Below are 7,803 nucleotides of genomic sequence, written 5' to 3'. Positions count from 1 at the left end.
ATAAAACTCTCTCCCAGGATAACTCCACTCTGAACAACAAAATTGATACCATTCACGCATCTCTCATCGCCAAGATTGAAGCTCTTTTTGATCGCTTCGCCGCCATAGCCGTCAATTCCCCTCCGCCACCGCCTCCGATGCCATCACACTCTTCATCTTCTTCCCACCGCCATCACATGAAATTGGAAGTGCCGCGCTTTGACGGTCACGATCCCCTCGGGTGGATCTTCAAAATCTCTCAATTTTTTTGATTATTAGGGAATTCCTGAGAATGAGAGGCTCACAGTCGCCTCCTTCTACATGGAAGGCCCCGCGCTATCCTGGTATCAATGGATGTGCCGCAACGGCTTCTTCCCGTCCTGACCGGCGATGCTGCAGGCCCTGGAATCGCGTTTTGCCCCTTCCTTCTACGACGACCCCCAGGGCGCACTGTTCAAACTTCAGCAAACCGACACGGTCAGCGAATACCTAACGGAATTCGAGCGCTTGGCAAATCGTACCTTGGGATTACCCCCTTCGTGCCTGCTTAGCTGTTTCATCTCCGGCTTGATTCCGGAACTCCGCCGGGAGGTACAAGCGCTGCGTCCGTTATCCCTTCCCCACGCCACGGAACTCGCGCGTCTACAAGAGGATAAGCTCTTAGACCGCCGCCGCGGCCAACGCTCATCCTCCACCCCCTTCCCCCTAAACCAGTGCCTCCTCAGCCCTCAAGCTCCACCAGAGTCCCAATCAAGCGTCTTACCTCTGAGGGACTCGCGGTCCGCCGTGAACAAGGGCTTTGTTACCACTGTGAGGAGAAGTGGTCTCACGGCCACCGCTGCAAACCTCGCTTAAACCTCTTCATCGCAGACGACGACTTCGACACTCCTGCGGATAGCAACCCTAGCGAAACCTCGCATTCCCTCGTCGCAGACTTCGTGATTACCCCTCAAATCAGTCTGAATGCAATGGAGGGCACCCCAGCCCCCCAAATGTTCTGCCTCATCGGTCAGCTGCGTAGCCATCAGGTGATCATCCTAGTCGATGGTGGCTCGACTCACAATTTCATTCAAACCAGACTCGCACGTTTCCTTGCCCTCGCGGCCACCCCAACTGCCACCCTTAGGGTTATGGTGGGTAACAGGAATACTCTAGAATGCGACACTCAGTCCCTTCAGGTACCCGTTTCGATCCAAGACCACACCTTTACATTGGATTTATTTCATTTACCTCTATGTGGCGCGGACTTGGTCTTGGGTGTCCAGTGGCTTAAGCTACTAGGCCCAATTACCACTGACTACCAGCACCTCACCATGACCTTTTCTCATTTGGGCCGTAACATCACCCTCCGTGTTGACGCACCCCCCTCGTTATCCCCTGCGTCAGCCCACCAACTAAAACGGCTAGCCCAGACTCAAAGCATATCTGCTCTTTACCACATCACCGCGTTACCGTTAGACCCTTCTTCCTCCCCAGGCACCGCCACGACACCCACCCCTGAGCCCATACCCCCTCAAATCGCATCCATCCTCGAACGATTTCTCGCCATCTTCGCAGAGCCCTCATCTTTACCACCTCCCCGTAATATTCAACATCACATACATCTCTTCCCTCACACCGCGCCTATCAACGTACGGCCCTATCGTTACCCCCATTTTCAGAAATCTGAAATTGAGAAGCAAATCTCAGCAATGCTTGCCACAGGGGTGATCCAACCCAGCCACAGTCCCTTTTCTTCACCCATCCTACTCGTGAAGAAGAAGGACGACACATGGAGATGCTGTGTCGATTACCGGGCTCTAAACGCGGTGATCGTCAAAGACAAATTTCCCATGCCAACTATAGACGAATTACTGGATGATCTGGGCAGAGCTTCGTGGTTTTCGAAGTTGGATTTACGCCAAGGCTTCCACCAGATAAGAATGGCCGAGGAAGACACGCACAAAACGGCGTTTCGAACCCACCAGGGCCATTACGAATTTCTCGTGATGTCGTTCGGCCTGTGTAAGGCGCCTTCCACGTTCCAAGCGGCCATGAATGATGCCCTTCAGCCTTTCCTCCACCGCTTCATCGCCGTGTTCTTCGACGATATATTGGTGTACAGCCCAGACTTACCTTCCCACGTGTCCCACTTGGAAGCCGTCTTATCCACCCTCGCAGAACGCGAATTCTTGTTGAAGCATTCCAAGTGCTCCTTCGCACAACGCAAGCTCAGCTACCTGGGGCACATAATTTCCTCTCAGGGTGTGGCTCCAGACCCCGACAAGATTGTGGCAATGCTCGAATGGCCTCCACCGACGTGTCCCACCTCCCTTCGCGGGTTCCTGGGATTAACGGGTTTCTACCGTAAATTCGTCAAGGGCTACGCCGCAATTGCAGCACCCCTCAACTCCCTTCTTCGCAAGGACAAATTCGAGTGGTCCCCAGACGCGCACCAAGCTTTCCGGCAGCTGCAACAGGCTATGACCGAAGCGCTCGTGTTGGCCAATCCCAACTTCCTCATACCCTTCACACTTGAGACGGATGCCTCAGGCACAGCCATGGGTGCGGTCCTTCTACAGGAAGGTCACCCAATAGCATACTACAACAAGGCCCTCTGCCCCAGGCTACAACGTGCCTCCGCCTACGTCCGGGAGCTACACGCCATTACCTCTGCGGTGCGCAAGTGGCGTCATTACTTGTTGGGAACTTTGTTCATAATCCTAACGGATCACAAGAGTTTGAAAGACCTTATGTCTCAGACAATCCAGACACCGGAGCAGCAGACATACTTGTTTAAACTTCTGGGTTTTGGTTACACCATCAACTACAAACCAGGCGCCACCAATGTCGTCGCCGATGTGCTCTCATGCATTAGTCCGGCTGAGGCCACGTGCCTTACTCTGACCGTCCCTCACTTTCTCTTCTTACAAAACTTGCGTCAGGTTCTGTTACTGGAGCCCCAATACGTGGCTCTCCTCCAAGACATTCGCAATCATCCCACGGCTCACCCCGACATCACCACGCATCAAGACCTCTTTTTCCTGCACGGCCGTATTTGGATCCCCTTCGCAACCCCATTCACTCGGGTTTTATTAGAGGAATTCCACTCTTCGCCTCTCGGTGGTCATATCGGAGTCAAGAAGACCCTCCATCGACTCCGTCAGAATTTTGATTGGCCCCACCTTAAGGAGGACGTCCGCCGTTATGTGGCCCAATGCGCCACGTGTCAGCAGACGAAGAAGAGTGCAGGGCTTCTTCAACCTCTTCCAATCCCTGCTCACGTCTGGGAAGACTTATCGTTGGACTTCGTGACGGGGTTGCCACTATCTCAGGGGTACACTGTGATCTTGGTCGTGGTTGACCTTTTCTCGAAAGCAGCCCATTTCGGTGCTCTACCCACCCATCACACCGCCTACAAGGTGGCGATTCTATTCCTGGACATGGTATGTCGGCACCACGGTTTTCCGTGCAGCCTAGTATCGGATAGAGATCCTATCTTCGTCAGCAATTTCTGGCGCGAGCTTTTCCGGTTGAGTGACACCAAGCTCCGTATGAGCACTGCCTATCACCTGCAGACGGACGGGCAGACGGAGGTGCTCAATCGCACCCTTGAGCAGTACCTCCGTGCTTACGTTCATGACCACCCATCACGATGGTATCGTTTCCTCTCACTCGCCGAATGGTCCTACAATACAACCTTGCATTCCGGCACCAGGATGACCCCATTCGAGGCAGTCTACGGGAAACCCCCACCTACGGTGGCCCACTATCTCCAAGGTCAATCCTCGAATGATGCCGTTGACTCGCTACTCACCACGCGTCTGCAAGTACACGCCCAATTGACGCGCCGCCTTCAACGAGCGCAGGAACTCATGAAGGTTGCTGCCGATAAACACCGCCGCGATATATCTTTTGAGGTGGGTGTCTGGGTACACGTCCGCCTCCGACCATACCGGCAGACGTCGCTGGCCCCGACATATTCCAAGCTAGCCAAGCGGTTTTATGGACCCTTTCAGATAACGGCGCGCATTGGCCCAGTGGCCTATAAACTCATGTTACCAGCCTCCTCGCACGTCCACCCCATTTTCCACGTGTCTCTCTTGAAGCTTCACCAAGGTTCTCCCCCGGTTTCACCGGCAACGCTCCCTGAGCACTCCACCGATAACCATCCCATTATTCATCCTTTCGCAATCTTGGATTGGAAACTGGATTCCTCGTCCACCCCGCCGGTGAAGCGTGTGCTGGTCCAGTGGGATGGTTTACCTCCGGAGGAGGCATCTTGGGAATCCTGGGATGAGCTACGCGTTATCCACAACCTTGCGGACAAGGTCGTTTTCGACGAAGGGGGTGTTGATAGTAACACAGCAACAGATCAACATCAACACATTGATACAAGCAGGCCCAAGAGAGAGTGTAAGAAACCAGCTTACCTGTAGGATTGCGTATAGACGCTTTGCGGTATCATAGCTTTCATCCCTGACTTTCGAAAGATTGTAGAACTTTCCAGAATCTGTTATAATGTGCTGTTAGTTAGTTAAAGAGGAATTTAGTTGGAATTCAGTTAGCTTCGAGGACTATAAATGTAATAAGAAAGTGTGAAATAAGAATGAGAACACTTATCTCTGCAATTTTACTTCCTTTATCTTCCTCAGTAGTTTAGGACCGTATCAATCTCCCTTTTTTTTTTGGAGAATTTATCTCCTCCACTTTATCAGCAGGAAAATTATCAAAGACAACAACTTGCCTAGCATAAAAGATTGTCAGCTGAACAACTTTTGGTTCCTTCTCCATAGACCTTCATAAAAGTGATCACATATGCACTCATGTCATGACTTTTAATTCATTACTTTTCCTCCACAAAGAATGATGCATGAAAAGCTGTTAACTAAGTTCAACTTCACAACTAATCAAACAAATACAACTACAGACCTTGATTTAACAATGGTTGAAACCTGAGTGGTGAGGATAAACCATTTGTAGAGAGCGCAAAGCCATAACGATTGGGTTTCTGGTGTCATGATTGAGGGAAACAACTCTGTTCATGCATAATAACATGGTGTCTCAGGAACCTGTGAGACATAGAGGTTCAGGACATCTCATAAAGAAAACACGCAAGTCCATGTCTTAGGGTTAATGAGTATAACCTTCTAACCATAAATTTTAGTCCTTACTTCTCATCAAGTAATGTGGGCTGAACAGTGTACTTTCTTAATTTGATGCTGCATTTAACATCTTAATATGATCCTCAAGGGATTAAGAGCTGACAAATTTTGGCCAATAATTAGATCTTTAAATGATAAGTAATACGAGATGCAGTAAGTCTTGTTAGTATAGAGCAATAAGAAGAAGAAAAAGGAATAAAGAGAAAAGAGAGAGGACAAAAAGTTTTAACGTGGTTCGGCACACAATGTATATACCTACGTCCACGGCTACACTAAGAGAACTTCTTATTGTGTGCACATTTTAAAGCTTACAAGGTGTCTCTATATATAACACTTATGAGACACAAGTTTTTACAAACCAAGCGATGTGGGGCAAAGGAACTAAGACCACAAAACTCTAACAAGTCTTTCCACTTGTTGCTAACTTGCTGCAATTCTACTCTACATCTGATCATAGTATCTATAACAATTCCTTAATCAAGTAAACTGTCATATTTTGCCTCCACCGAGGAATGAGGACAACCAACGATGACAAATTTAATTAATTCAAAAGCTTTTGATTTTTTTTAGTAATGATATATAGACACCCATTTATAAACACTTATTTGACATTCTTGTTTTCTTTCTATCTCTATTCCTATCAAAATCATATTACCTATCACACCTACACTCCTTTCTCTTTGTATCTTTATTCTTTTATTTCTTTCTTGTTTTCCAATCATGTCACAGAGGCTAATAAGTTATAACCTTTCCTTGTGCATGAAAAATTGCTATTGACCGTTAAGAAAAAGGATCATACCCTTTGAGGGAGTTTAAATTCCATTTCTATTACCCAAATTCTGCAAATGTTGAAATTAAAAAACATAACATTGGATGATTTAAAAGATGAAAATATACATGATGCTTGCTTAATGGTAAAAATTCCTACTAAAAGGAACGAATTTACCATTTGGTGTGTAAACATAATTATAAGTAAAAAGTTTTCTCGATTTTACTTTCCACTCCTCCAGTGTAGTGAATGAATGAATTGTGGTTAACTTTTAAACCTCGGAAGAGAACCAATAGAATGCACAAACAACGTTTTTCCTTTGGTAACTGATCTTTATTTTACAGGTCTTGACTGAGAGAATAAAAAGGGGCAAAATCAGGGAAAAAACATAAAATCCTAATTGTCCAATAGTGAAAAAATGTGAATGTATGAATACATCATTTTGATGATGCCAAAGATGAATCAAACAAGGTTGCTTCAAAGGATAAACATTGCTTCAAGATTAATGCAAGGTTGCTTCAAAGGATAAGCATTGCTTCAAGATTAATGCAAGGTTGCTTCAACAAATAAAGCCTTGCTTCAAGATTAACTCTACATCAAGCCTTGCCTCAAAATAAAGTGTTTCCAAGACATCCAAGACTCTGGTAATCGATTACTAGGCAGTGTCATCGATTACCAAAAGACAATTTTGAAAAATAGCTGTTAAAAAGGGTTTTGAATTTGAATTTTGAACCTGTAATCAATTACCAGATGTTTGTAATCGATTACCAGCAACAGAACTCTTGAAATTAAAATTCAAAATTCATGACCCTTCAAAATATAATTGTGTAATCAATTATCGGAAACTTGTAATCGATTACCAGTGAAAAAATTCAGAAAAAGTTTTTTGAAAAGACACATCTCTTCAAACCATTTTGAAAAGGCACGAAGGGCCTATATATATGTGTGTCTGATTTCAAAAAGCAAGAGAGAGATATTCCAAGAGAACTTCGTTGTCAAATGCTCTCTCAACAACTTTTGGGCAAACACTTACAAATCCATTGAGAGTTCGTCCAGGAACATCAAATTGTATTATCCACTCTAAAGGAGAGAAATCTTTTTGTTCTTCTTAGAAAGTCAATTGTAATCAAAAGACTGGTTGTCTTTTGAATTGTGAGTTTCCTGAACATAAGGGAAATGAATTCCTTGGGTGTTCAGAAGTTATAAAAAGGATTTTTACAAAGATAGTGGAAAATCTCAAGTGGGTTGCTTGAGGACTGGATGTAAGCACGGGAAGTGGCCGAACCAGTATAAATCGAGTTAGCATTTTTATCTTCCTTTATCTCATTTATGTTATTGTAATCAATTTTGTCTTGCATGTTTTAAAGAACATTATTAAATTGATTGTTGTTTCTTCTTCTGCATTCTGAGCCTATTATTTAGAAGGGGATTAAAAGTTTGTTGGTAGGAAATTTTGAAACTTAATTCAACCCCTCTTAAGTTATTGAGGCCACATGTCCAACAAAAAGGACAAAATCAAAGAGTGCATAGCAAGAAAAGAAACTTCATTTGGCAAAATGATTTGCAAGTCTCTTGATTTAACATTTAAAAAAGAATTAAATATCTTTTTAGTCCTTGCAATTTAGCACTTTTTTGCTTCTAGTCCTTGCAAAATTGTTTTTTTTTCGTCCTTGTAAATTATATTTTTTTGTTTTTTATCCTTGTGATGCTTTATATAACACTTTTTTAACTGTTCAAAGCATCATTTAAAGTGCTTTAAAGACTAAAAACAAAATAAACATAATTTGCAAGGACTAAAAACAAAAACATAATTTTGCAAGGACTAAAAGCCAAAAATTGCTAAATTGCAAGGACCAAAATGGTATTTAAACTTTTAAAAAATAAGGTGGAGGGGATGTATCATAAAATGCA

Source organism: Glycine soja, chromosome 1 (assembly GCF_004193775.1).
Source record: "Glycine soja cultivar W05 chromosome 1, ASM419377v2, whole genome shotgun sequence".
In the NCBI taxonomy this organism is placed as follows: Eukaryota; Viridiplantae; Streptophyta; class Magnoliopsida; order Fabales; family Fabaceae; genus Glycine; species Glycine soja.
This window is presented reverse-complemented; position numbering follows the sequence as displayed.